Below are 8,924 nucleotides of genomic sequence, written 5' to 3' on the forward strand. Positions count from 1 at the left end.
GTTGTTGTAAATTTACTCTTTTATCCCCCTGGAAACCAGTGTTTGTCCTGTTTTTGCTCCTCGGTGACCCCAGACAGCCGGTTGTAATGTTTCTGAGCAACACACCATCCTATGACGTTTTTACAGTGAAGGTTCTACTATGGAACCAGTTTGACATGTTCAGGTGTTCTTTGTGTGAAAACTCAGAGATTTCAGGGATCAGAAGGTGGTTTTCAACTTTCTCTGTTAACTTTCTGCTTCAACTTTAAACTAAATGTCCTTCACTAAGCCAGCCCTCTGGACTTCCAGTAAGCTGTGTTCCTATTGGCTGTCCAGGTGGCTGCTTGGTGTCATCAGGAACACCTGAGCAGCTCAGTGTCTTCCTGCTTTATGTCTGCAGTCAAACATTTCCTCTGCTTCTCTTCACTGAACCGGGTTTGTCTCCGTTGCTTTAGTTTGTTCTTTAGGTGTTGGCTTGCAGCTTCCAGCAGTAGTGATGGTGAGATGAAGCTTCATGAAGCATTGAGGCTTTCCATCCAATTGGTTCACCCATCACTCGAAGCTTCATGGTGCGTCGTTTGCTCTATTGCGCCATCAAGTGGACAAATATAGTAAAACAGGCAGAGTACCTATAATGACACACTGGCTTTGCTATGTGAAGCTTTGAATTGTGTTGAAATGATAATGCCAATAAACAAGTAACATACTTAATATAGTGTCTGTCTTTCCTGATAGCAGAGATAGAGGGGGGAAATGCAAAAAAAAATGGGGAGAGATTTGATATTTGTAGTTTGATTGGGGTCAGGTTCTGGTTTTCTGTAAAATGTTAAAATACTTTTAATTGTAATATGGGCGACATAAATAAAATGTGCTTGTGCTACTTTTTGTTTTGTGACTCTGCTTGTGGTACCAGTGAAAAACAAAAGTAGGGACAGCATTGTATTTGTTTTTATTAAAAAAATACATATTTTTTTCCACAATGCTGGGATTTAGGTGGTTTTTTGGACAATGTTCCTCCAGCTCCTTGGAACACAAACCGACACTTCAACTTTTGAAATACTAAAAAAAAAAAAAAAAAAAAAAAAAAAAAAAAATTAGAACAAGCGCTGTGCAGTGTTGTCACAGATACTCATATTAAACTTCAATTGTTATGTGCCACTTTATTAGGTGAAATCAGGTCAAAGTATTCCCAGAAAGGGGAGAATCTTCTCTTTTTGGTCTTCTTCTATGGAGAAAAAGAATCTCAAACCGATTGCAGGCAAAGATACAGCAGACAAAAATCCAACAAATGTGAACTGGGAATCCATTGCGTTTCGCTGCCGCTTGAACCAGTCAAGCAGTACGACCAGCTCACGAGGCTTTGAATGTCATAATTTTTGGCTCCTCCCCTAAATGAAGCAAGCCTCGATACGCGCTTCGTGGAAACGCCCACTCCATTACTCGACACAGGCTTCGAAGCCTCGGCACATCTTGTAACATCACTATCCAGCAGTAAAATCCTCTTTAATGTGTTTCTTGGTGTGTTTCAGGGCTTTGTACTGGATAAATGTGGCAATGGTAAATGTGGTTCTTTAGCCACAGTTAGCACATGGTGCTAATGTGTGCAGTGATTAGTGGATTTGGTGCAGCTGAGTTGTGTCTTTATCTTGGCTGTAGTGAGTCTTTAGAGGTTTTTGGTCGTTTGTGAACCAACGTTGGTTGTCCAGAAGGTAAGAGTTCCTGTCCTGATTCTCTGTTTAAAGAGCTTCTCTGGTAGGCTGCAGGAGACTTTAGCGTTTGGGTTGTGCTAGTTTGGTTTTTGTACGCTTTCATTTGGACGACTATCTTGAGGCCCCTCCATGTGGTTTAGTGAGGTTTTCTGGAACAGTTCTACAAAGCAACCTGCAGCAGAAGAGACTTTGAGAGTTTTTAGGAAGTTCTGGAGACCAGACTTTAGAGCAGCACAAACATTTGTCAGCAGTTTGAGCAGGAGAAGGTGAGCTTCAGAGTAGAAATGAGAAGAAGGAAACCTTGTTGAACCCGTGTGGTGAGGTCCTGTACCAAGAGTTTGAGCAGGTTGTGAAGAGTCTGTAGTTGTTTGGTCTGAAAGCACCAGAAGAGTCGACTCATTAAAGGAGAAAACAGGAGATATTGTTGGTTCTTCTGTCGCTCTGCAGTTTCCTGAGACTGAATATCAAGTTTCTGTTTTAAATGATTGACTGTGTGAGCCCAAGAAGACTTCAATAAACTCCCTCCATCCCCTGAACACATTTTATTACCATGTTTAATCTTTTTTTTAAATGTTTTTGAGTTTTAATCAGTTTTTTTTCTTTGCTTGTGTAGTTTTGTCATCTGTGTGAAAGGTTCTAAACAAATAAAGTTGAACTGATAAACTGAATAACTGACTAACTCATGATTGTGACAACAGAAGTATTTTTATTGTGATTTAAGGGTTTGTTTCAGTTTTAAGGTTGGGGTTAAAATCTGGACAGAAAAAAAGATAAAAGAAATAAATTACATTAAAAAAGCAATTAAATCAAAGGAAAAAGCATTTAATAAAATAAAATTTTTAAAAGAAAATTAAACATTAAATACAATTAAATTATATTAAATAGAAAAAATATTTAATTGATAATTAAACAGAAGATACAAAACATGTAATTATGAAAGTAAATGTTTTTAAACAAAAACACTAAATATTAAAGATGAAATATTTTAGATAATCAAACATTTAAAAATACAACTAAAAGAGAATATTAAACATTTAAAAATAAAACATTTAATTAAAAGATTAAATGTTTAATTGGAAAATTTAATCTTAAAAACATTAAAACTTTAAACAGGAATTAAACAGAAAATACAATGAAGCATTTAAAAAGAAAATTAAACCTTAAAAGGTGATAAAACATTTAAAAAGAAAAACCTTAAAGATTTAATCTAAAAATTAAACATTGGGAAAGAAAAGGAAATTTTTCAAACAAGCCGATAAAACATTTGAAAAAACAATTAAATATTAAAAAGACAAAACATTTTAAATCAAATCAGACATTAGAAGAGAATAAAATGTGAGAAAAGAGCAAAACTAAACATTTAAGAAGAATCAAACTAAAGACAAAACATTGTAAAAGACACCAGTTAGACTTTAGAAGATCAAATTAAACAGAAGAGACGATAAAACGATGAAAAAGAGCAAAAACAGAGAAAGGTCTTAAAGCGTTTTCTAGTCTGAAATGAAAACATCAAGTTGTTTCTTCAAACATTTCCTCTTTCTGTGTTCTTGGTTTGACTGTGGACAGATTTACTCAGAGCTCATTTCAGAAAACTGCTTTCCACATAAAGTCTACTAGTAGCTGAAGGCATCGATCAAACTAATGTTACCTTCTGATCTCCACAAACTTTACTGTTCAGTGAAGAGAATCAAAGTTTGTTCAGGATTTCTGAAGAACCCACAGGTGAAGGTCTGAGAAGAACTCAGATGGATGGTCTAAATGTGAAATCAAGACTCATGGTCACAAGTTTTAAGGCTTCTGTTCACCACAAAGTTCAAACTAACACAGAAGTACTGAGAAACTTAGAAAATTTCAGCCCTCAGACTGTGTGAAAGCTCAGGTCCTGAGGACTGGGGAGGTGTGGAGGCTTTGGAAAGTCTTGGAACTGAGGGTTCAACCCTCCAGCACAAAGGCTGAAGTCCAACCTCCTGAGAAAAACGGTCGAGTCGAGACTCAAGTTAAAAAAAAAATCGAAAACGACAAAAAATAAATAATAAATGCACAAAAAAAGAAGAATTAGCATCTGAGTAAGTAGCTCGGGGGGGTAAGAAGAGTGACTACCAAGTGGAAGGATCAAGACCCAACACTGGTGGTTTTTCTTCCTGTCTTTGAAGTTTCTCAGAAATTTTAAGAATTCTCTGATCTTGAACCAACAACCTGCAGCTCCATAGACAAACCCTTAACTCACTGAGCTACAGATCAGATAAAAAGAAATAAACTCGTCGTCCCTTTGACATCGTAGTTTCCAAGTGACCACATGGGTGGAGCCAAGGCAGAGTGAGGGTAGAGAGTGGGAGGGGAGGTGGGTGGCGGCCTCCCCCCTCTACCCCCCACCTCCCACCGCCCACCACACCTTCCCCCACCCGACCAGTTTTTCAAAAATCCGAGTCTTGACAGGTTTTCCAGAGTTTCTGTTGTTTCCACCAGATCAGAGGCAGAACAAGTTGACATGAAGATGTGTTGAAGTCGCCGAGGATGGAGTGACTTTTTACAGCGACTAGAAGGAAGACGACTAGAAGAGCAGGTCTTTAACCAGCATCCCTAAAATCCATGGAGTCGCTCCAGAGAAATGAAGGCAGGTCAACTTTTATCAGCCTCCATCCAGATGTTCAGCTTGATATCTTTACTTTGAGATTTTTAGCACCACAAACCTTTAGTATCACACTTTATCATCATTTATTAGGACTTTAATGGAATCCAGCAGCAGATTTAGTTTTTGTTCACAAACTTTATTCTTGTCGTCGTGGGACTGCAGGATTTAAAACTGTTCCTTCTATTTGACCTCATGTTTATTAGTTTTAGTGCAGAAAGTTATTTTAATTGTCCATTAGTCTGTTAAAAACCAAATAATAAATTGGATTAGTCAAGAGGTTTAAATTTCTTACTTTGTCATATTTTAAAAATGACAAAAATATAAAAATAAAACGTCTTGAGACAGTTTGACCTGTAATTGGTGTTCTATAAATAAAAGTGAATTTAAATTGTATCTTGTAATGTTGGAGGAATTCAGACATATGTTGGAAAACACATTTTCTTTGTCCATTAATCTGTTGATTGTTTTCTCCACTAATTCATTTCTTGTTTTGGTTTATAAAATGTCAAACCCAAATATGTTCAGTTTACTGTCATAAAAACAAAAAGATTTACATTCATGATGCAGGAATCAGACAGTTTTTCACTTTTTATCTTAGTGTCGTCACAAAGATAGATTATATTGCCAAAAGTATTCGCTCACCTGTCTTGACTCTCATATGAACATCAGTGACATCCCATTCCTAATCCATAGGGTTCAATATGACGTCGGTCCACCCTTTGCAGCTAGAACAGCTTCAACTCTTCTGGGAAGGCTGTCCACAAGGTTTAGGAGTGTGTTTATGGAGTGTGTTCATGGAAATTTCTGACCGTTCTTCCAGAAGCTCATTTGTGAGGTCACACACTGATGTTGGACCAGAAGGCCTGGCTCTCAGTCTCTGCTCTAATTCATCCTAAAGGTGTTCTATCGGGCTGAGGTCAGGACTCTGTGCAGGCCAGTCCAGTTCATCCACACCAGACTCTGTCATCCATGTCTTTATGGACCTTGCTTTGTGCACTGGTGCACAGTCATGTTGGAAGAGGAAGGGGCCAGCTCCAAACTGTTCCCACAGAGTTGGGAGCATGGAATTGTCCAAAATGTCTTGGTATGCTGAAGCATTCAGAGTTCCTTTCACTGGAACTAAGGGGCCAAGCCCAGCTCCTGAAGAACAAGCCCACACCATAATCCCCCCTTCACCAAACTTTACACTTGGCACAATGCAGTCCCACAAGTATGGTTCTCCTGGAAACCACCAAACCCAGACTGGTCCATCAGATTACCAGATGGAGAAGCGCGATTGGTCACTCCAGAGAAGGCGTCTCCACTGCTCGAGAGTCCAGTGGTGGCCGCTTTACACCACTGCATCCCACGCTTTGCATTGCACTTGGTGATGTACGGCTTGGATGCAGCTGCTCGGCCATGGAAACCCATTCCATGAAGCTCTCTGCTGAAGCTCTGTTCTTGAGCTAATCTGAAGGCCACATGAAGTTTGAAGGTCTGTAGCCATTGACTCTGCAGAAAGTTGGCCACCTCTTGGCACTATGAGCCTCAGCATCCTCTGACCCGCTCCATCAGTTTATGTGGCCGACCACTTGGTGGCTGAGCTGCTGTCGTTCCCACACACTTCCACTTTCTTATAACACAGCTGACTGTTGACTGTGGAATATTTAGGATCGAGGAAATGTCACGACTGGATTTGTTGCACAGGTGGCATCCTATCACAGTTCCACGCTGGAATTCACTGAGCTCCTGACAGCGACCCATTCTTTCACTAATGTTTGTAAAAGCAGTCTGCATGCCCAGGTGATTGATCTGATACACCTGTGGTCATGGAAGTGATTGGAACACCTGATTCTGATTATTTGGATGGGTGAACCAATACTTTTGACAATATAGTGTAGTTGATAATGTGTGAATTGTTGCAGCTTGTGAGCCGTAGAAGGTTTTAATGTTTGGGGCCGAGTGTCAGAAAACATTTAGAAACCAACATCAACAAAACACTCAAAGATTTGAACATCATTAAAGGGAAATCCAACTTTTGCATGACAATGTCTCATTAAAGGACATTTATTTCCAACATAAATGTGTGATCTTCATCCTCTGGAGCTTCTCTTCACATCGTCTTCCACCTGGACTGGTTTGGTCGGGAGCATGAACAACAAACATGAAAAACTGCACTTTAACATCAATGAATGACACTGAAGTTTAATCTCTACGTAAATGAGACTGAGTCTGGATGTGCTGCTCTGTCATTAACTCCTAAGTTTAGGGAAAGTTCAAACTAAAGAGGACAGCTCAGATCAGACTTGAGAATGAGCTGATTCTGAACAAACATCTCAGACTTTCTGAGCTTCAGCACCTCTAGAAGATATTTGAACAACAAGCAACTCCAGAGATCCAGAAGTTGGAGAGAGTTAGCTTTAGCTGAGCCACAGAACATGTGGGACGCTAACCGAGCAAACATTTCAGACTTTTCTCTGTGAATTCTGAGAAATAATTTCCTATTTAATGACAGAGCTACACATCTGAACTCAGTCTCATTAAAACAGACTCTAATTCAGTGTCATCCATCCAGATTAAAGTGCAGTTAGCCAAAATGTTTGTTGATGAGCTCCAACAAAACCTGTCCAGGTAGAAGGCCACTTTGACAAACAGGAAGTGGAAGATTCCAAGTGATGTTACACTCGAGCCACTTTGCTCGACACAGTGCCGAGCTTTTGAAGCGAAAGTGTTCCGAGACGGTGTTTGGATCCCTGCTTCAGCACTCCCACAATCACATGACTATCGAGAACGAGGCCTCGTTACGTCACATCGCGTGTCGCTCTGCTTCGAGCGAACTTTGAAGGGGTCGGACATTTCAATCTGTCCAGGTCTTAAAAGGCAAAGGGGTCTGATTCACTCCTCAAATTGTGGGTTTTTGAGAGGAGGAGATCACGCTAGTGCATTTGCCATTTGTGATTTTGAGAGAAGTTAGGGAGAGTATACATTTAGTTAGAATTTAGTTTAGATGTATCTAGTTGCATTAAATATACTAAATAACACACAGATACATACGCATAGATTCACACATACACAACACACATTCATTCATAGAAACACACTACACATATATGCACACAAACATACATATATAACGTTTTAAAACATTCATTGCAAGTACAAAGCAGTGTGAGACAAGCAGTCCTGAGGCTTTTTCAGTTTTTTCCACATAGATGCAGTTCTGACACATGACCAGCAGATGTCACTCTTCTGGTTGTGTCAAATGCTTTGAAGCAACGTGTCATTCTTGAAGCAGATGTGTCAAAATGGTTCATTGCTTCATGAAGCTTCGATTTCACCATCACTAAAGATTCCAAGTAGATTTATAGAAGGGGAACCGGACTGTGCTAAGTGTGGTCCAGTATAGAGGGGGGGTGTTTGTGGGTTTTTAAGGCTGATAATGATTATTAGTGAGACATTTGGAGGAGAAATTCATTTGCAGTAAATGAAAGTAAATCTTGGAGTTGATGGCGTTTTTTCATACCAAAGGCTCACTATGATGTTTTCTCAGAGACATATTGAAGTCCTACTAAAGTAGGCCTAATGAGGCCACTGCTCATAACCTTGGTTGGCAAACAATTTAATACCCCAATACCACCAATTTAAAATACCATATGTAGTATTACTGATCTATTTGGTCAAAAATATGTGGACAGAAACTTTAAAACAAACAATAGTTTCTGTCCACATACTTTTGGACATATTTAGTTCTTCGTGCAGCTCATTTTTTGCCATAAGTTTCAAACTATTTGTCTGATGAAGTAAACGTGAAGAACTATGGAGAAAAAATGCTAAATTTACTACAATTTATCATGCATTCACCATCTATGTGTCCAAAAAATGTGGACAGAAATGTTTGAAGCAGTAGCAGTAGCTGTCCGTATACTTCTGGCCATAAATATTGGACGCAAACTGTTAGATGAACTAAATGGACAAAAGTCTGGAAACAACAAATATCAATATCACTGACTACAGGATGACATGGTTTTAACTGGTTTCAGACATGATTTAAACTGGTGTCAGACATGGCTAGGTAGTCGTACTGACAATCTACTTGGTCAAAAGTATGTGGACAGAATCTATTGTACATACAGCCATTGCTGTCCATAAACTTTTGGAGACATTTGGTAATTGATGCCTACATATTTTAGCCATAATTATGAGGACACAAATTAAATGCACAAAAGAATGTAAACAAATTCACTAAAAGTAGTACTGCTGACCATGCAGTAGTTAAAATCAATGATAAATATCACAAAGTATGTAAACAAAAAATACAATTAATGCTGTTGATTAGCTATTTGGTCAGAAGTGTGTGGACGGACAGTCTTAAAGAGACAATATCTGCTGTCCATATTCTTTTGGTGACTTTTATACCGACATATTTAAGCTCATAAATATTAAATAATAACGATTAGACTAATAAATTAAATATACAGATGTACACAAACAACACCTGCTGGAAGTACTAGTCCTGATTATCTACTTAGTCAAAAATATGTGGACAGGAACTATTAAAGAGCTTCCAGTTTCTTTCCACTTATTTTTGAAAATTATATCTCATTGTATTTATGAGTCCTTTATGG

Source organism: Acanthochromis polyacanthus, chromosome 1, assembly GCF_021347895.1.
Source record: "Acanthochromis polyacanthus isolate Apoly-LR-REF ecotype Palm Island chromosome 1, KAUST_Apoly_ChrSc, whole genome shotgun sequence".
In the NCBI taxonomy this organism is placed as follows: domain Eukaryota; kingdom Metazoa; phylum Chordata; class Actinopteri; family Pomacentridae; genus Acanthochromis; species Acanthochromis polyacanthus.